Here is a 22,355-nt window from a genome sequence, read left to right on the forward strand (position 1 = left end):
GCTTCTTGTGCCAAGATTGGGGAGTTCTTTATTTCATGAAGAACCTAGGGTGAGCTAACCACTTCGTGGTTGGGCGGTAAAAGCTCCTAGGCCATGCTCCTGTTTTGTGATAGCGGATGGACTTTGATCCAATGGCTTTGGAGACAAGGCTACATGCAGATGAACATATGTTTGTGGCATATTTATTTGGTGCATTTGATGTTAATTCATGCTCTTGTCCTCATGTGACAACTTTCCATATACGATAGTTTAGTTAGTACTTGCATTGTATTTTGCTTCTCTATTTGATGTTCAACAAGTAGGTTGAATTTATGTGCAATTCTCAATTGAATATTATTATTTGAAAAAAATTATTGTGATTGAGTAGATGTATTTCCATAAACTTGACTTTGACTTTCGGTAATTGATGAAATTGTGTCTATGTGACATATGTACAAAATTGCAGTACTTATAGAAATATCCACATAAAATCTTGAAAAGTTAGAAAGTAGAATGAACATGATTTGAACCTTCTCCTCTAGTCTATTATCATAATTAGAGTATATAATAATTAGATGTACAAATACAACAAATTTATAAATTTAAAAAAAATAAAAAAAAATTACTCTCCCAAATTTATTCACTAGTGTAATCTTTTATAATATATTTCCTTACAATTATTAAAATTCCATATATAAGAACTTGTAATTACTACTGAATCCATAAATATGTCAAAATGCTTATTTAAGTCTAGAGACAATGAGAACACTCTTAATTAATTTGTTGCATAATAAATAGAAAGAAAATGATGGATATCTATAACTACTCTTAATCAAACAACTCTAACTTAAACCAACAATGACTTTGACAATGTCATTATATTTTATGGTTGAATAACTTGCACAAATAAAATGGGGCCAAAGGGTTCGAGAAAAGACTATGATGGAAAGCTGGTGAAGAAAAGATCAAAGGTTAAAAAAACTCGTAAAAATAAGAAAAGGGAAGAGAGAAAATTAATGAATATATTAATTGAAAGGACATTTATCTATTATAACTTATTAATAGAAAAAGAATAGTTTAAAAAGATTATATTAGAAAAAAAATCAAAAGTGACCATCCATTATTTAATTGGATTAGAATTTTTTTTTACCATTGTCAAGATTACAACATCATGATATTACAACTTTTTATTTAAAATTAATGTATAGTCTATTATCATATCTATAATATATAATGTACAAATTCTACATCTAATAATATTAAGAATTACATAATAAATAAAAGAATTAGGTAAATAAGAATTAAAGAAATAAAGAAATTTTCTCAAACAAATTTATTTAGAATAAATAAAAGAATTAGGTAAATAAGAATTAAAGAAATAAAGAAATTTTCTCAAACAAATTTATTTAGAACTTAAATAAGAAATTAAAAATTGAAAGATATTTTCTCAAACAAATTTATTTAGAGCTTCTTTAATAATATATTAAAAATACAATTATCAGAATTTCATATGTAAGATCTTGTAATGAGCGCTGAGTCCATGCACAATAAAGACCCAATCATATGTCAAAATGATTCATTATATTCTAAGAACCGGGAGAGCCAACAAGACGGGACTCCTAATAAATTAATTATAATAAATAGAATGAATTCATATCTATATATATTCTTGACCAAACTACTTTTTATAAAGCTGCAACGACTTTGATAATGCCATAATATTTTAAGGCCTGAAATTAAAGTCAAAGAAATGCTGACGACACTCTTTTATGTGAAAATAGTAAAAACATCCGTCAGAATCGAAAAAACATTCAGATGTGTGTTAAGAATAAAACGAAGGTCAGAATTGAATTTTTCTTGTTGGCAAATATGCGTTCATATCAAGTTTTTTTAGTTGTTTTTTACAGTAATCTATAAAAAGCCCTTTTGAAAGTATATGACCTTAGACGGCTTCTTTGACTATGACCTGCAAATGTTTTCTCAATTATCTCGCTTTCACCCTTAAATGAAGATAAAGAGATTTATCCGATTAATTTGATGACCATAAAACCATAATTAAACCTTTTCAACTGTAAAATGCAACCGATAAACAAACAAAAAAAACTGTAATCTTTTATAATATATTACCTTACAATTACCAATATTTCACAAATGAGAACTTGTAATTACTACTGAATCCATGAATCCATAGACGTGAAAGACCCAATCATATGTCAAAACGCTTATTTAAACCTAAAGATAATGAGAACACTCTAAATTAATTTGCTGCTCATATATTATTAAATAGAAAGAAAACGATAACCATTCTTAATCAAACGACTCTAACAGTGAACCAGAAACGACTTTGACAATGCCATTATATTTTATGGTCTTAATTTAAAGTCAAAGAAATGCTTACAATTTTAAAAATAGTGTAAAACTTTCAAATGTTTGTTACGAATAAAAGTTGTGTTTGTACTGTGAATTGATGATGATGACGTACACATATTTGATAGAGTTTTGAGGTCTAAATTAACTGAAAATGAAGATCAGAGGTAGATTTGATGTTTTCTTGTTGAAAGGTTTGGTAATTTCTGTCTGACAGTAATTTATAAAAAATATCTGATCTTAGACGGCTTCCTTGACTATGACCTGCAAATGTTTTCTCAACTACTTAATATTCATCCTTACACCAAGGTAAACCGATTTATCTGATTAATTTGATGGCGGTAAAACGATAATTAAACTTTTTAAACCGTAAAATGCAACCAAGAAAAAGACTGTATCCGCATGAAATGAGAATTGTGGAAGACAATTTCAAATTCTACAGGATCATATTAAAAATAAATAGCATCGTTTGCATTTTGTTAAAAAGCTCCGTAATCTTTAGTTTTCGAGGACTTTTATGTCAGATCTAGATAGTTAATCGGTCTAAATTTAATCTCATTTTGTAAAAATTTCTCAATTGATTGATCTTCGTTTGTTCCGTGTCTATTATTCATAAGACTTGTTATCAACTTGTTGGCAACTATTCAAACTCATCGATAGAGAAAAAAGTTTAACCGGAAATTAAATTTCGTCACTGTAAACCCTAACTCAATCACAGGAGCCATAAATTTCTATTCAAACACGTAACTTTGAACAGTTAACTATATAATTGACAAATAATTGGAAATAAGAAAACTTTATTCTGACTTTGAAATTTCACTGGCAGAATGAAGGTTTTGACATCGTCTTGCAATAATTTTCAAACAGAAGATGCGTTTGCCTGACATCAACGCGGTGACATTTTGCTATAAATATACCACTTCTCTTTATGTTCAAGACAATCGCCGCTGTAAGAATTCTTTCTTATAATCCGATTATACAGATCCTTTCTTATAATCCGATTATACGACAAAGTTTTCTGCAGATTATTTACCAGCACGATGATTCAATCGGCATCCATCCCTAACAGCCGCGCGCCATTCGTGAGGACAAGCTGCACGACTGCCGAAAGCTCAAAGGTTAAAAGCTCCAGGGTTAAAAGCTCAGCTTTATCTTGTTCCACAAATCTTAACATTTTAACGGCAAAAAACAGATCTTCAAAATCTCTGTTAAATGGCGGAAAAATGTCGGTTGTGGTTGAATTAGCAGCAGATTTGTTAGAGGCGAACGAGAGGCAGCGGAACACGATCCGGAAGAAAGCTGAACTGTGTGTGAATCCGCCGCGGCCAGAAGTTGAGCAGACGGACAAATTCAGTCCCGTCGAAATAAAAAATTTTGCGAGGCGGCTAGAAGAGGCTTACAGAAGCAGCCCTACAGTTTCTCCAAAGGGAGATTTAGGTCAAGAATGGAAAAAATACCAGGGTTCGAATCTCTGGGAAGGGCTTCTGGACCCTTTGAGTCCGAAACTCCGGCGCGAAATTGTAAAATACGGCGAATTCGCCCAGGCGACGTACGACGCTTTCGACTTCGACGCGCACTCGAAATATTGCGGGAGTTGCCGGTACAACCGACAAAGGATGATGGAGAAACTGCACCTTAACGACAGCGGTTACCGGGTCAGCAAGTATCTTTATGCCATGTCGGACGTCCACATGCCCAAGTTCTTTGGGCGGTCCAATTCCATGGATCCGTGGAGCAAGGACTCTAACTGGATGGGCTACGTGGCAGCGAGTACTGACGACGAGTCGAAGCGCCTCGGGCGGCGTGACATCATGGTGGCGTGGCGTGGCACTGTGACACAGCTGGAATGGATGGAGAATCTACGAGATATTCTCCACCCAATTGGTGACCTCGGGTGTTCGGAGGTCCCTGCAATCAAGGTCGAGCGTGGCTTTCTGAGTATTTATACTTCTAAAAATGACGCCACGAGGTACAATAAGCACAGTGCCTCAGAACAAGTTATGGATGAGATACGTCGTTTGGTGGTGCTCTATACAGGGCGTGGCGAGGAGGTGAGTATTACTATTTGTGGGCATAGCCTTGGGGGTGCCTTGGCGCTTCTTAATGCCTTCGAAATAGCTGCTAAGGGAGTTAATGTGCATGAAAATGACCCGACTCAAAAAGTTCCCATTAGTGTCTTCTCGTTCGGGGCTCCCCGAGTGGGCAACGATGCTTTCAAGGACAAAGTGGAGGAGCTCGGTGTGAAGGTCCTACGTGTTGTGGGTAAGCAAGATGTGGTGCCCAAAATGCCTGGTATATTGTTCAATGAAGGGATGGAGAAATATGAGAAAATTATTGGCCATGTGTTGGAGTCTCTCCCTTGGTCTTATAAGCATGTAGGGGTGGAACTACCATTGGAGATCAAGAAATCTCCATTCTTGAAGAGTAACCCGGATTTGGCTGGTTGTCATAATTTGGAGGTGTATTTGCATTTGTTGGATGGATTTGAAAGCTCAAGTGCCCCATTCAGAGTCGATGCTCGACGTGATAAGGCCTTGGTTAATAAGGCCTCTGATATGTTGCGTAAGGAGTTGATGGTCCCTGCTAATTGGTATCAATTGGAAAACAAAGGGCTTGTGCGAAATTGCTATGGTAGGTGGGTACAACTTGAACGAGACGTTGATGATGTGCCCTCTCCACATGGCATAGGTTTCTTCTCAAGCTAGTATATGGTCATAAGGGCATTTAAAAGCTTCAATGACTTGTACAAAATTAATATAAACTTTATTGTCCAAATTCTTTGTGGAAGATAATTATTGGTTTGTTTATTTTATAGTTATCCATTATTATGTAATGAAGGCATTTATTTCTCAAGATCTTAGTCTACCTGTTTATTTTATAGTTGGTTTTAAAAAAAAATCTTTTGGAAAAATAATATATTAAGTGTTTCATTTGTTCTATATATTTTAAAATTTAGATTGAAAAAATCCGACAATCGGGATTTCTAAAAGTTCTTAAAAAGAAAAAAATCAATATAAGGTATCTGTTAAAATTGAAACAAGAGACGGAAAGCGTCATAGTTCATGCCATATGCATAGGCATAGTGGTTGTAGTATTGTGGGTTGAATAAATAAAAAATTGGAATGAAATGGGAAAAATAAAATTTGAAGAAGTGAAAAGAAATGAATTTATATATTTCCAATACAAAAATACTAAAACCAAATTACAGTTGTTTGAATTTTTAAAATACTTATAAAATGAATATGAAAAAAAAAGTATCAATTAATTGATATATTAAAGTAAAAAAATCACTATTAACAAAATGAACTACTTTTAAAAATATCAACTATACTTTTATTTTTTAAGCTATCCAATTCGTACACTCCCCATTGCTATTGTTGAGAACACCCTTGTGGGTTAAAAAACTAGTATTTGGACTTGTTGCTGCTACATATCAATGCTAATTTTATTCTGTCTAGAGAAATTCTATTAAATTGTTTTATATTTTCTCTAATTAAAATTTTAAAAAAAGGAATGAGAAAGATTTTAGAAAATGTAATTTTAATATATTATTTATTATAAATAAATAGTAATAATTTTCTTTAAAATGTTAATTTTGATGTATTATTTAATATAAATAAGTAATATTAATTATTTTTAATATAAATTGAATATTAATTTGTAATTAGTTTATATTTATGATTTTGACAAATGTTAGAATATTTCAATGATAGAAAGGAATTATTTTTAATTAGAAATGTATTAAATCTAAGAATCAAGGTACATAAATTCTAAGTATTGAATTCTAAAAACATAATTTCATATTGAAGGTTAGAACTACCAAGATCAACAATATTGTATGAAAATGAATTTGAGCAACATATACAATTTTTTAGTACATATTTTTTTTGACTCGTGATTATTGAAATATTAAAACATTATTATAATCATTGAAAAAATCTAAAATAATGAAATTTTATATCCAACATTAAATATTATTTACTTATTTTAATAAATTTGCAAATTCTTTTTTTATGAGTGAATAACTATTATAAGTAATTATCTATCATAGACTTTTTTAAACAATTGAAATTTTGCAATAGGATGCTCTTAGTGGTTTTCCCTTAGTGGAACTTTGTTAGACATTGCATTTACACACATCCCTATTTTGATAAAAGTTTGAGAAAACTTAACACTAAGAAAGAATAATTTGGAATTATTCCTTAGAACATCTTATATTGGAAAGATGTAATTTGCAACATTGTTGTGTGTGAATAATATAACAGAGCTAGTTCTCAAATGTATGAAACATGATGTCTTCTCAACATTGTTTTAATTTTATATTAGATTGTGTTTCTATGAGAAGATTTTATTTGGAAGGGTGTTGAATGTGGGGAAAATGGGGAGGGTAGAAAATTGAAAGTCTTATGATATTCTTTCATTGCTACCTGCTAGTTCTTTTACTTACATTGGTTATTTGCTTGGGCAAGCTAAAATATTTAATGCATATTATCGAGATGCATGGTTATATTTTATTTCCTTCTTCCACATCAATGTTTAGATGCTACTTAGGCACATAGCTGCACCAGATCCATTTGATCCAATTGTTCCGAGTTGCTAGGCTTCTCGTGCTAGGGTTAGGGAGTTCATGAAGAACCCTGGGGAAGAATCCTGGGGGAGCTACGGTAAAATTGTTTGGGCCACACTCTTGTTTTGTGATAGCGGATGGACTTTGATTCGATGGCATTGGAGACAGGGCTACATGGGGATGGACATAGGTTCATGGCATGTTTATTTTGTGCATTTGATGTTAATTCATGATTTTGTACTCATGTAATGTACTCATTGTGTAATGTTCAACGTGCAGGTCAACATTCTTTGATGGAAAAATTTGATGTATGAAATCTACTTTATGTATTTTCTTGTTATATTGAAGCCAACGTGTAGGTCCATTTCATGAAAGTGATTGAATCAATTTTTAGTCATGTGATGACTTTCCATATCCAATTGTTTAGTTAGTACCTGCATTGTATTTTGCTTCTCTATTTGATGATTAACAAGTAGGTCGAATTAAAGTGTAATTGCTCAATCAAATATTATTATTTGAAAAATATATATTGTAATTCGATAGTTGTGTTGCTGTAAACTTAACTTTGACTTTTCACAATTGATGGAATTGTGTCTATGTGGCATATGTATGGAATTGATGTCTTTACAAAAATATCCACATAAGATTTTGAAAATTTAAAAAGTAGGATGAACATGATTTGAACCTGCTCCCCTAGTCTATTATCATAATTATAATATATAATAATTAAAAGTACAAATACTACAACTTTGTAAATTAAAAAATAAAATGAAAGAAATTACCCTCCCAAATTTATTTAACAACATAATCTTTTATAATATATTCTTTACATTATCGAGTTATAAATTGAGCTCTAATATACCAATTAGAATTCATCTTATTTGTTTTTTTATATAAACATAATGTTTTTTTAAAACTAGATGATAGATTTTTTAACTTTATAATTTTCTTATATTAATTTTCTCTATTTTGATTGCTGGATTAATCCTAAAGCACATTTCTTCAGTCAATTTATTTTATTATTTTTTAAATGACATATTATGTTTTCAATCTTTATTTTTAAATCTAAACTTACACCTATATTATGTATTAATATATAATATTATTATAATATAATATATTATAAATTGATATAAAATATTACAATATAATATAATATATAATATAGTAATATAATAATATATCATATATAATTTTATTGATCATATAATTAAATAATATATTTATAAAATAAAATAAAGATTAAGATACAATACAAATTAAACTAGAACTAGTATTTATATTATTTATAATTTATAAACAATAGTTATTTATAACCAAAACTAATTTTTTAATATACTATTATTTCTAATATAATAATTTTTTTATTACTTTTAGTATTTTTAAATTAAGTTGATAGGCTTATATGTGGGAGTCAGGCATGGAATTTGATGGTCATATTGGTCGTTTTTCTTTTTTTTAACCGTATATGATAGGCTAGAAAATTATTGGACCGTACATCAGCATAGGCTAATTTTTTATTATAATCGTAAGTTTTACATTTAAAAATTATAGTAAACCATCAAAATCTGTTATAAGCAATCTAATATTTTATTTAGTAATATAAATATATTATTTTATAATATATATGACATATGTGTGATAAATAGAATATATTTATAAAAATATATTTCTATTTATTAATATATAGTAATATTGATTTAGAATCTTCTTAAAATCTTCAATGATTTCAATTTTAGTGTATGTTTTGATTTAGAAACATGCATATTTTATTTTATTTTATTTTAAATCAAATCTATAAGTTTAGAAACTTTGTTTTATAATTTAATTTTTTTTGTTCATGTTACTAATTTTTACTTCTTTTCTAATTTAGTATTCTTTACATCTATATCAAAATATTATTTAAACAAGAACTATGATTTCTTATCAAGAGACAATTGCATCTCACTTTTCCACTAGCTTTAATATTTTTCTTCACAACATAGAGAATCGTAAAAAGGGGCTTATGGTAACTTCTTCATAATACAATTACATTATAAGTTATTTTTTGTATTTCTCTAATGATTGTATAGAATAGTCTTATGCATATGATTATTATATTGATTTTTGTAGGTATTTAAAAAAATATCTTCAAATGGAATAACACAAACAACTATTGGAGAAATATAAGAGGTAAAAAATTGAAAATGCATGCACATTCTTTTGTAATACAAAATAATGACATAGAAGTCATCCTTGTATACTGAAGTTATGGAAGGTTTTTCTTACTATTCCAACAAGTAACATTGACTTTGAAAGAGGGTTTTAAAACAAAATATCATCAAAGATGTCAAAAAGCCAACGATAGGTTTGGATACACTACATGCATTAATGAATGTATGATAAAAATTCAAATCAAGCATATATATATATATATGGAAGAACAAAAAATGAAGAAGAGATCTTGATCTTTGATAATATTTGTTTATATTATTTTATGTCTTATATCACAATTTCAAATGAATATAATAAACTTATAAATTAGATTCTTAGAAATCTTGCACATGTTTGATTCAGAAAATAGTAATTAGATCATTTGCAATACTTTATTAAGACTGATTTTTTAAATATATTTTAAATATATATTACAAAAGCATGTCGATAAAACAAATTAAATTTAAAATAATTTATTAAATTATGCATAAATTAAGAAAATATTGACAATCATTATTTTCCTTCAAGTATAAGATGAAGGTCACTAAAATGACCAAACCGTCATAAAAAAATTGTATGACAAGCAAGAGTGATTGTCAAATTCTAGGCCTAGTGCAGCTTTGCTCTCGGATTTTACAAATTTTCACCAGAAAATTGTTTGTCCTTCATGCTGATTTTTTTTTCTAGCAATAGAAAATAACAACTTGTAATTTTGGAAAGTTGCTTTTTTAGTGCATTTTATATTCTTTGGATATATTTATTCACAATAAACGTTAGCTTTCTCACTTTCTAATTATCATGCATGCTCTATATTTCTGATCTTATCTCCAGTTTCTATTTGGAAGCTAGAGATTTGTAAAGATTTATCTTTTTCCAAAAACAATTCAGCTTGATCCATGATTTGAGCATAGACTTCTTTTTGAAAAGGATTGTTAAATATGTCTTATGCTTACATTGGCAAACTCATTTGATACCCATTAACTTTTTGTATCACTTTTTTGAATATGCATAGGCTTCTTATTACGCTACAAAGTTTATTGACAATGTGTAAGTATTTTGAGGGTTCCAGAGTTTTAGTGGTTTGAATAATAGAGTTTAAAGTTGTTTTAAGATTAGCTTTTTAATCCATGTGCTTAATCTTTGTTTCATTGTAAACATATGAGTAAATTATTTTTTTAAGTCTGGCATAAATTACAACAATGCATATTATGCAGTAATTGGAGGCATCAAAATAAGAGAAAGATAAAAGAAATTACTAAAATGTGTTACACTTAGGATTCATAAATTCTTTAGATGTGACTCAAGCAGATAATTAGAACCTAAAAACACACACATATATGGCAAGATCTAGTTTTTATTGCATGAACCAAGGAAAAGGGGAATAACCAGTAAAATTATATAGTCTATTGCAAGAGGAGAATATAACGTGACCTATATTGGAGAATCATGAATTAATTACGCTTCAATCTTTTCCATGCATCATCATCATATCCTATTCTTGGTTTTGGCTATTTAGTAAAGTAAGAATGTTATAGAGTGTATTTCAATTCCTAATTTTATCTGCAATTAGGGTGTAAGGATATTAATTATGCTTTGAGGATGTTACTCAGGAATTGAGATATGCATTATTTTTAAATGTTAATTCTAATCAAAAGGATGTATCTTAATTGTTAAAGATGATTGATATATATTTTAATTAGATCATTCCTTATAACTTAACTTCAGGAGTTGACATATGATATATATAATATGATCCTAAGCATTATTTAAATATTTATTCTAGAGAAAATATTTTGTCATCTTAATTCTCTAAGAGAGTTAGAGGATTTTTTCAAAAATTGATTTAAAATCATTTAAAAATATATAAGTTTTTTCTAAATTGTAAACATATTTTTTTTAAAGACAATATTATCTATTTTTTTCATTGTAAATCTATATAATAAATTTTAATTTTAAAGAGGGGTAAATGCTTTGACTTGGAGCTATGAACTAGTGAGGCCACAAATGGGGGACCTCATCCCCATTAGATTCGAACCTTGATGGCGAGGATAACAACGCAATAACTTAACCATCACAACATGCCACTATTGGATAAATCTATATAATAAATTATCAATTTAGCAAAATTTAAATTGTTTTCATAATTATTATAGTTAGGATTCTCAAATTTAATTTAATTCATAAGTCAATATGTGTCTAAAATAATTATGTTGAAATATAAGTTAATTTAATAAAAGTAAAACTTTATCCTTCAAAATAGAAATTTTTAATCATTTTTTTAATCCACAAATCTTCACATCTTAGTTGTAGCAAATAGATCCTCAAAATCTCTGTTAAATGGCAGAAAAGTGTTGGTTGGGTTGAACTAGCAACATATTTGTTGGAGGTGGATGAGATGCAGTAGAGCACAATCCAGAAGAAAGTTGAATTGTGTGTAAATTCATCGTGACCAGAAGTTGAGCAGATAGACAAATTCAGTTGGAATGGATGGAGAATCTATGGGATATTCTTCACCCAGTTGGTGATCTCAAGTGTTCGGACGTCCCTTCCATCAAGGTCGAGCATGGATTTTTGAGTATTTATACTTCTAAAAATGATGCCAAGAGGTACAACAAGCATAGTGCCTCGGAACAAGTTATGGATGAGATATGATGTTTGGTGGCACTTTATACACGATGTGGGGAGGAGGTGATCATTATTGTTTGTCGGCATAGTCTCGGGGGTGCCTTGGTGCTTCTTAATGCTTTTGAAATAGCTATTAAGGGAGTCAATGTGCATGTGCAAATGATGACCTAACTCAAAAAGTTCCTGTTAGAAATGGAAAAAGAAATATATGTAAATAAGCAATACCAGGAAAGAATCTAAGTGAGTTAATGCATGAAAAGATATTACCATAAGATAGGAGAGAGAAAGCTTCAAGATCCAACACCATGAGACAAGATATTTGAAAAGGGGAAAGCAAAGAAAACCCCTTGTGACATTATGAATGAGACATGAAAAGCCTAAGAAGAGAGAGAGAGAGAGAGAGAGAGAGAGAGAGAGAGAGAGAGAGAGAGAGAGAGAGAGAGCAATTGCTCATACAATAATTGTAGAGGAAGAAACCTCATTAAGAAATGAGAGAGAAGGGTCATCTCTTAAATAGAGATGAGAGAGAGGAGTTAGAATGTAACTCCCATGTCTATGAATGCCACCATTCATACATGTGTGAGGCCAAGTGTGAGATTCCTCTTAAGGAGGAATAATCTAAATTACAAATTACAATATATATTTGTCCTCACATATTCCACTAGATGACAAAATAAGATGTAGTGGGAAAAGGACAAAAAAGAAATATATTAGGATACCTTGGCTTATATCCTAATATATTATAACAATAAGAAAGGAGGTCTAACCTTGGTTTATAAACACACTAAGGAAAGATTACAACTTCTAACACCCCCCTTTAATCTTTACTTGGGGGAATTACATCAAAGGGTATTAAACCCATAATTTACAATGAAATGCTAAATAGCAGCAACTTGATCTTTGAGAATGTCTTCAATTATGCAAAAGGTTTCTTGTGAGTGTAGGTAGATCTTCATAGAACCAAGTGGATAGGTCATTAAAGTACACCAAATCTTGTATGTGCCTGGATGGATTACCTGAAAAACATAAGAAACAAGACACGAGAAAACTATCCACAAGAAGTATTTCATCTTATATTCAAATTAGAAATCCTTTTGAATAAGGATAATAAAACTCTCATAGAGAAACAATGAGGAAAATAAAACATGTTACCACAAAACAATGGAGATAACCTGATATCAAGATAAAGTATATGCTCAAATATTATCAATAAGTACAAAAAAGTTTGATCAATGAGATACGTTGTTTGGTGGCACTCTAAATGGGGCATGGTGAGGAGGTGAGTATTAGTGTTTGTGGGCATAGCCTTGGGGGCGCCTTGGCGCTTCTTAATGCCTTCGAAATAGCTGCCAAGGTAGTCAATGTGCATGCAAATGACCCAACTCGAAAAGTTCCCATCACAGTCTTCTCGTCCAGGGCTCCTCAAGTGGGCAACGATGCTTTCAAGGAAAAAGTGGAGAAGCTCAGTGTGAAGGTCTTGCGTGTTGTGGGTAAGCAAGATGTGGTGCCCAAAATGCCTGACATATTGTTCAATGAAGGGATAGAGAAATATGAGAAAATTATTGGCCATGTGTTGGAGTCTTTCCCTTGGTCTTATAAACATGTAGGGGTGAAACTACCATTGGAGATCAAGAAATCTCCATTCTTGAAGAGTAATCCCGATTTGGCTGGGTGTCATAATTTGGAGGTGTATTTGCATTTGTTAGATGGATTTGAAAGCTCAAGTGCCCCATTCAGAGTCAATTCTCGACGTGATAAGGCCTCTAATATGTTGCACAAGGAGTTGACAATCCCTGCTAATTGGCATCAATTGGAAAACAAAGGGCTGGTGCGTAATTGCTATGGAAGGTGGGTACAACCCGAACGAGATGTTGATGATGTGCCCTCTCCACATGGCATAGGCTTCTTCTCAAACTAGTATATGGTCATAAGGACATTTAAATACTTCAATTACTTGTACAAAATTAATGTAAACTTTATTGTCCAAATTCTTTGTGAAAGATAATTATTGGTTTGTTTATTTTATTGTTATCCATTATTATGTAATGAAGCCATTTATTTCTCAAGATCATAGTTTACCTATTTATTTTATAATTAGTTTTAAAAAATAAATCTTTTGAAAAAAAAAAGTGTTTCATTTATTCTACCTATTTTAAAACTTAGATTGGAAAAATCCTACAATCAAGTTTTATGAAAGTTATCTTAAAAATGAAAAAAAAAACAATATAAGGTGTCTAACATTATGTTAAATACAAATTGAAATAATCAAAGTGACATGTTTAATAGAAATCCACAAAATCAATTCATTAATTCAATGGCGAGACTGCAATGTCTAACATGTGAGCAACAAAGATGATAACATGATTATTTATGTTTGTGAAATTATATGGTCAATGCATTTGAATTCATTTTTATATCTTTCTTTGACAATTTTTTAATATAAATATATTCAAGACCTATACAAATATATTTAAATCCACATTACATGACATATTTCATTCTAATTTAGTCTTTATCTTTTAAGAGGCCCTAGTTATTAATGTTATAATTTTGTAAAATGTTTCTCCAAATAGTAAATATTGATTAAACTATAGGCTACCCAATTAAATGTTAGATATAAAGTTGGATATGTTGGAAATATTCAAGACTATGCTAAGTTATTGAGAGGGGAGGGGTGAATCAGTAACATCTAAAACTTTAACAATTTCAACAATTAATCCAGTAAATTAGTTAACACTTAGTTCATTACATCTGATCTAATTGCATGCATGAGAAACTAAAAACATGAAAGTATCCACAACACTTGAACACTATGATTTGGTGACCCAAAAACTTTCCAAATAGAAAGTAAAACTGGGGTGAGGATGATACCCACAAACTTTAGTACTACAACATAAAGTTGGCCTGTTAAGGCTTACATTGATCACTTCTCATGATCTGCCCTGTTAGGAGAAAATAGGACTGTTAGGTCCACCTTGTGAGAGGGTTTACAAACATACAATGAAGTATGCACTCAGTAAAGAGATTTGGAAAAGACTGTTAGGTCTACCTTGTTAGAGGATTTTGATTGGTTCACCTGTTAGGATGAAGCAGTAAATATCCAATTTGCAATTGAGTTTCTGATAGAGATTCCTTAGTGTACTGATCACCTTTCTGTGATAGATTTGTCACTGTTGCTCCTTATGCTGATATGACCTTCATAATTCTTTATCTGCTGCTATCAAAACTTGAACTTTTTGGATTCACAATACATATACATACATTTGCATTTTTGCTTTCATATTGCATGCATTTGAAATGATACAATACATTACATATATATACCCATCCAAATTTAAAAATTACAAAGTCAGCCATGACACAAGTTAACACAAATATTACAAAGTTAGCCCACATGAAGATACTCGAGTTCTGAAGATTGACTCAGTGAGGTTATGATACTTGACATCCACTATCACTGCTTGGCATCATCATGCTCTTGGAAGATGTAGAAGCTCGGTCCATATTGATCACTTTCAAGTAGTCTTGAACTTGGTTTGCACTGGTGACTCAGTACATATTGTGCAACTCGATAAACATTGAATCACTTGGTTACCATTAAGTGGCTCGGTTAAGATTGGCTTTGCATCATATGAATTGAGTACTCGGTAGACACTACAATGCTTGGTAACCACTGGCTTTGCATCACATGAACTGCGAACACAGTAACCACTGATAAACTTGGTGAACATTGAAATACTTGGTTTGAACTAATGGACTTCACACTAACTAAATCTGCTTGGTAACCACTAGAATTGGTCCAAAGGACTTGGTAGCAACTGTAAAGCTCAGTGGCTATTGAATTACATGGCAAACACTATAAACTATTCAATGAGCTTGGTAGCTGTACAGGTTCTAAATAAGTGTGTCTCACTAATAACAAACTTGAATGATATGTTAATAGGATAATGATGTGATATGTTTAACAAAAACCTTGGAAATTATTTGTAGATTCAATTACAAGAACAACATAATTAATGGTGGCTAAATTTTTGTATTTATTATTAAGTTACTTTTAATAGTGTAATGTTACATCTCCTCTTTTGGATAGTGTTGATCAAGGAAAAATACTCTTTATACAAAATGTTGCATATATTTTAAAAATTTATATCATGAAAGTTTTATAGTTGTAAGTTTTTCTAAATTTCTTTTTAAAATATATGATATTTGGTAGAATGTTTTTTTATCAACAAACAACACTAGGCATATGATAATTTTATTAATTGAGATTAATTTACATTTTAGGTCCTTAGTTTAGTGCGAGCACCAATGGAAAAGAACTAAGGTCCAACACATATTCATATTGTTACATTAGGATCTTTGTGGGGCATTCCACATGCTACACATATACATTACTTAGTTTCATTATTTAAATGGCATTCCCTTTATTGCATAGACACATATATCATATCTATTCTATGATCTTGACGTTCCCTATATTACACATATATACATTTTAACCATTCATTCAATTAGCCCTTAGGTTGATCTCTTACATGGGTTCTACTATAATTCAGAGCTGATCTATTGGATTATAGATGACATCTTTGTCTTTTATTTGGATTCTTGTATCTTCTTTAGGTCTTCCAAGCTAATATTTTTTCAATCTTTTAATCATATTTTAGATTTTCTTTCAAAATCCTTCTTCTTGAGCAAGATCATAGTTAGTAATATAGATAAGTTGAGATTAATTGAAGTTGATATTACCTTGTAGATTATTAGGTATAGATAACACAAACAAATAAATATTCCACAATATGTACTTTAGAACACAAAAAATTATATCCTACAATTTAGACAAATGATTCCAACATAAAATGGGTTTCCAAAACTATAAAACCAAGATAATATAAATCTATACTTCGAATAGATAAAATTATACATGCAAAAAGTATACGATGAAAAGCTATTAAGGTCTCTAGTACCTAAGTTGTCTAAATATAATAAATGTATTATATCTATTATTCTATAATAAGATGCCCGCCAGACCTAGGTTGACCAACTTATTATCTAATCCATTCTCTTCTCTATATAAATATGACCCATTTTTATCATTTGTAAAGAATTTTAAAATTTGAGGAGGGATTTCTAATTTTGAGTTTAGAATCCAATTTGGATTTTCTTGTTCTCTAATTGCATTAATAATAAAAAATGAATCACCTTCTATTTCCATATTAGGAAATTCTTTAGAGGTTTGGCAAATTTTACTAACATATTTCCTTGAATATAAAGTATAATGTCTCCCCACCGAGCTATACCTGGATTGTTTAGTCATGCACCATCAAAGTTTAATTTAATCCAACCTTCTTGAGGGAAGTCTATTTACAAATTTTTCTTGCTTTACCCCCTTTGTGTACCAAATTTGGGACTTTAAGCCCAAACCATCCTTTCCTAATATTTTCACCCCTCTAAGAAACACATCCTTTCAAATTTTGTCTATTAATTACCCTATTTTTCATTACCTCTACTATGCTTGCTTTCATTTTTTTGAGAAGAGTAGGAACTTCCATCGCCATTCCTTCAAATAATCTTCTTTTTCTTTCTTTCCATAATTCTTAGGCCACTATTGAGGGAGCTATTCTCCAAATGATATTATAAAAAGATTAACTATGTGGATTGGGCCATGCTATAATGAAGTAAGTGAGTTGTTGTGGATTTGTTGATTTCCATATTATTTTTTGTTGAAACCACTGCTAACATTTTTGTGAGAAGGGACACGACCAAATAAGATGGTCCATTTCTTCTTCATTTTTATCACATATCAAACATCTTGAGGGCCCTTCAAACCAAACCTTCCTGAACCAATCTACACTTAAAATCCTATTTTGCATTGGTACCATAGGAAAAAGCTTGCCTTTGGCAAAAAAATTCTATCCCAACAAATGTTGAGAATAGATTAAAAATAATAAAAGAGGGAGATTGTTTGAGGGAAACTATTGAGAACAAAGTATGATAAATATGTTTCAATCATTGTTTTGTCACTGATGTCATACTTGCTATTTGCTGGTAAGACAACTACTTATATGATTTAAGTACTATCACTTATTTAATTGATGAAATGGATTTGATCAAAAGATGTAACAACATCACCTAGAGGAAAGGTTGAGTTATGATTATGTAAAGAAGTACAAGAATTAGTTAAGATAGTGATAACATGATATATTGATAAATGGGGTTGCAAGCTTTGGGTTTAACCATGGAGGAAACTCCGTAGTTAAGTGCACTCAAGCTAGAGTATTATTGGGATGGGTGACCTCCTGGGAAGTCCCGGTGCTTCACCCCTGTGAGCATCACCTAGATCCAATGAGTGCTAAGTGTTCCATTTATTCTCATGAGAGATGGATTCATGTTGAATCACTACTCATGAAATATGGGTCAATGAGTTTGACTCAAAAATCACACAGTTAAATCCTGATAGCAATATCACAATCTACTTAAGGTTACAAAGGCTAGTTACGCTAAGAAATTTAGAAGAACAAGTTACACAAAGTTTGTTTTCCAAGCTTGACTAAGTGGATAGTAGGTGCTAAGCAAAATCAGTGCAAGCTGAGCAAAAAATTAGTTGGAGTCGAGTAAAATTTTATTCTAGTGTATGCCGAGTAGAATAGTGGATGTCGAGTAAAGTTTAGTTGATGTCAAGCACCAGTGAACTTTAGTTTGTGCCGAGTGATTTTACAGAGGATGTTGAGCAACAAAATATATGTACTGAGCATTATAAGCAAGATAATGTTGAGTGGCTACATTATTTAAAAGATTGTGAACTCGATGGATCTGAGCTGAAAAGTTTGTTTTCTTTGATTACGTGAACTAGGTGGAAGATAAGATTGATGAGCTGGTGGCACAAAATTCAAGGTAAACCATTTTTAGGTGAATTCAAAGAGGATTTAAGGAGAAGTTTCTAGAAGAGATATGAAATATGTGGTAGATTCATTGTATCCTACTTAATCTATCCTAACCCTGAATTAGATGATGGAGAATGAGCAACAAAAGATCTTAATTTCTTATTTATAAGAATGGCTAGTCAGATGAAAAGGTTGTCATGTGCAAGAATCTAAGGAAGACAAGGAGTCAAGGGTTTTTCTTCATCTAATGACCTAAGAGAAGAGTTTGCAATGGCATGTTAAGCAAGAAAGCTTAAGGGTATGAATGCTTGAAGGGTGAACAAGTTATTAGAGCTGCAATGGGTGAAGGCCAAGCAGAATGGAGGAGTGAAACAATGATCTATAATTTGCAAATAGAGTTGTAAGTTATCATCAGATCAAGCCTTACTGTTACTCTCTAATAATTGTATTAGTCTAGGGTAAATCCTTTGGATTAAGGTTGACCTAACAGTCATTTGTAAATCTTTTAATAGTGTGACATTCGAAGTGAATGGTCTAAAGTCTTCTAACAAGGTTCACTCCTAATAGGGTGATTAAAATCCTTTAACAAGGTCACATTTAATAATGTTTATTGTAACCTTTAATAGGGTTGGTCTTTCACAAGGCATCACTTCAGAAGAGTGAAAAAGAGTAGCATGTTATTGGTGGTTTTTCCCAAATTGGGTTTCCATGTAAATCATTGTGTCAAGTGTGTTGATGAATTTGTTATATTTCATGTTTACATTTTTGCAAGTTGATTTGAAAGTAACCTATGATATTTAAGTGGTTGCATAATCTTATGAATGCATGCATGAAAATAAATGTTTTATGGGTTCACTTAGCTATGAAAAGTTTTATTTAGACATCTAGACCTTGGATAACTGATTCACTCCCCCCCCCCCCCCCCCCAAGTTATTCTAAAGTATTCCAACAACTGAGATGTAAAAGAAGTTTTGGGTTATAAGAAGCATGATTTTGATTAATCAGATTATAGACTTCTTTTACCACATATTCTCCTACTTTAGATTTAACCAATTTGATTTTGTCTTCTCTATCCTTAATCGAAACATTTCCAAGTTTAAGGATCTCTTGAAAGTCTTCTCTTTCTTCTAGGTTTAAATGTTTGCCTTCTAAAAATTTCTAGCTCCATCCCATAGTTGGGTTGCCCATAGGTATTTCTATGTAATTATTAAGAGCACACCCCTAGGTCTTTGAGGTTGTTTTTAATTCTGATTATATACACTCTCCCCAAGGGTTTTCCAAAAATAGTGCTGAATTACCCCTCATATGTTCCAGCTTGTGTTTTTTGATATAATATGTTGACATTGCAACACGATGTTCCACACCTTAGAGCCCTTAGAAGGGTTGTTAGTTATAAATATACTTGTAAGGATACAATTATTTATTGTAGATAATCCTTTCCCATTTCCCATTATGTTATATAATATCCATACTGGTCTGGTCCCTAACACTAAGTTTTTTAGGCCTATATTCTTTATCCTTGTCCTTCCTGGATTATATGGTTGACAAATTCTATCCCAATTGATGAGAGCAAGTTTTTATTGGTTAGAGGTACCTTTCCAAAGCAATGTTCTTAGGTTTTTAGTTGAATTAGTTCTAGTCGTTTGAGATAGAGGGAGACATGACATTTGATAGATTGGGACAATTGAAAAAACTCCCTTAATCATTGCCACTTGCCATGTGCTAGAGAGCCACTTCCCTTTCTAGTTTAAGAAAATTTTAGTGGTGAATATTTTCTAAATGCCAAATTTCACTCATCGGGTGCCCTGAATTTGGCAAGAAAAATTACACTTTTGGGGTGCCCATGTTGCCTATACTTTAGGATTATTGGGTCCCATGCTTAGACTAATTGCCACTAATGATATATAATTATTTCTATTTTTGGTGATGACTTTGCTAATGGAATTTAATCTTTGGGCATAGTACAAATCAAATATTTTTGCCTACAATTTTTGAGCCTTGTCTTATTCAATGAACACATTTGCCAATATATTGTATATCTTTACGTTAGGTTATATGTTAATTACATAGACTTGAGACATGCCTCTATTTTGGAGACTTTCAAAGTAAGTTTCTAGATCATTTTAATCTTTGGACCGAAATAGGTTTGATTGTGGACAAGTGTCATTATTCTTAAGACTTTCTCTAAAACTTGTTCTCCTTTAACATTTTGGCCCAAAATAAAATTTATACCATTGATTACGATTATCTAATGATTATTACAAAGGGTTATTGTATTTTAGATGATATAAAACACTAGTAAATTTGGACCTATTTTTTGATGTGTGGTCATTGAAAGTTTGATGCCTTAATGTCAAAAATTAATGTCACTAGAATTACATTGAAATTTTGATGCACACCACCTCTGTCGATTAGTCGAAGAGATTCTCCATTGAAAATCATCCCCATCTATGTAATACATTAACGTCAAAAAATGAGTTCAAAACGTCAAAATATTGACAGACTCCAAAGATGATTTGACAGGCTTGTCATACCATCGACACTAGCTAGCATTGGATTATCGATGGGTTTTCCATATCATCAATGGAAGTAAGCATTAAACTATCAACTACATCCAGAGATAATTCAATGGGATTCTCATACCATTAATGACAAGCTGTGTCGAAATATCGGTGATAGGTAGAATTTAAAATAAAATAAAATCAAATAGTCTCATCGTCAAAAATAAAATTTAGATGGTCTCACCAAGGCATGCTTGAGGTTGGAAAGTTTTGAGTATCTTTCACTCCCTATTTGGTAATTTCTAATCTAGTGTTTTCAAAAGAGTTTGGAAAGTATAAGTAAGAAAGTTATGGGCTATGACTTCTACAACTATGATGATAGTAAGTTTTTTGACAAAATATCAGTAAGGTGGAATCTTTTTGACAAAGACAAACCCCTTGCCTTATTTCAGGGTAGCTCCTCAAAAGTTTGGTATAGTAAAAGAATTAAAAGCTTTGCACATATTCTTAACAATTTAAAACTAGAATATTAGTCTTATTTGAGCATAGAGTATGGCCTTCCATAGTCCCATTAAAGGACATACTTGGGTATCAAAGAAGCTTAAAAAGTGCTCGCTTTTCCTAATAAATCTTATCTTTATAGTAACATGCTTAACAATGCCTGGATGGTGTAATGGTACTTTGCTATGTAAAGTTACTTCAGAGCTGATTTACAACTCTATGATGGAAAATAATGCTATGACAACACCTCAAAGAATGTTGGAATCTGAACTTTAGTGTTGCCTAGTTGTCTAGAGCTCTTATTCATTTTTTGTCTAGTGTAGCAGAGCCAAAATATCATATTTCAAATGGCTTATGTAGTTGAAAAACTTGCCTTGTGTAGACCTGATGTTAGTCTTTGCCCATTGTGTAGAGTCCCTAAAAATTTTGAGCGATGCTTGTTTACAAGAGAAGTCTAGTCCATCTTTTTGTCTAGTTTAAATTCTTGGTCAATAAAAGTCAGTGAATTTTTCCAAATCTATGTTGGCTATGTTAAACATATTGATAGAGCTTATAATCTCTTTTGGCTTTTTCTTTCTATTGAGCTTCTTTGGATTTTATTGAAATCTAGGAATGATGAATGGTATCAATACTATATGAGGAAACTCATCGAGTCTTCTAGAAGACTCATATTCATCATTGTTGTTATGCAAGTGACTATCACACTTGAAATCTCCAGATAATGATTTGATGAGTTGAGGG

General features: G+C 31.2%; 2 pseudogenes across 1 annotated transcript; both read left to right on the forward strand.

Moving 5' to 3' along the window:
• Positions 1-3,185: 3,185 nt before the first annotated feature.
• LOC149561360 (phospholipase A1-Igamma1, chloroplastic pseudogene) lies at positions 3,186-5,179 on the forward strand (annotated as a pseudogene). Its single transcript, XR_016363424.1, has one exon. The product of XR_016363424.1 is annotated as a phospholipase A1-Igamma1, chloroplastic pseudogene (transcript).
• A 6,264-nt stretch (positions 5,180-11,443) lies between these two features.
• On the forward strand, positions 11,444-13,649 carry LOC149561361 (phospholipase A1-Igamma1, chloroplastic pseudogene; annotated as a pseudogene).
• The last annotated feature ends 8,706 nt before the right edge of the window (positions 13,650-22,355 follow it).

Source organism: Cupressus sempervirens, chromosome 4 (genome assembly GCF_028749045.1).
Source record: "Cupressus sempervirens isolate cs-2001-9-10 chromosome 4, ASM2874904v1, whole genome shotgun sequence".
In the NCBI taxonomy this organism is placed as follows: domain Eukaryota; kingdom Viridiplantae; phylum Streptophyta; class Pinopsida; order Cupressales; family Cupressaceae; genus Cupressus; species Cupressus sempervirens.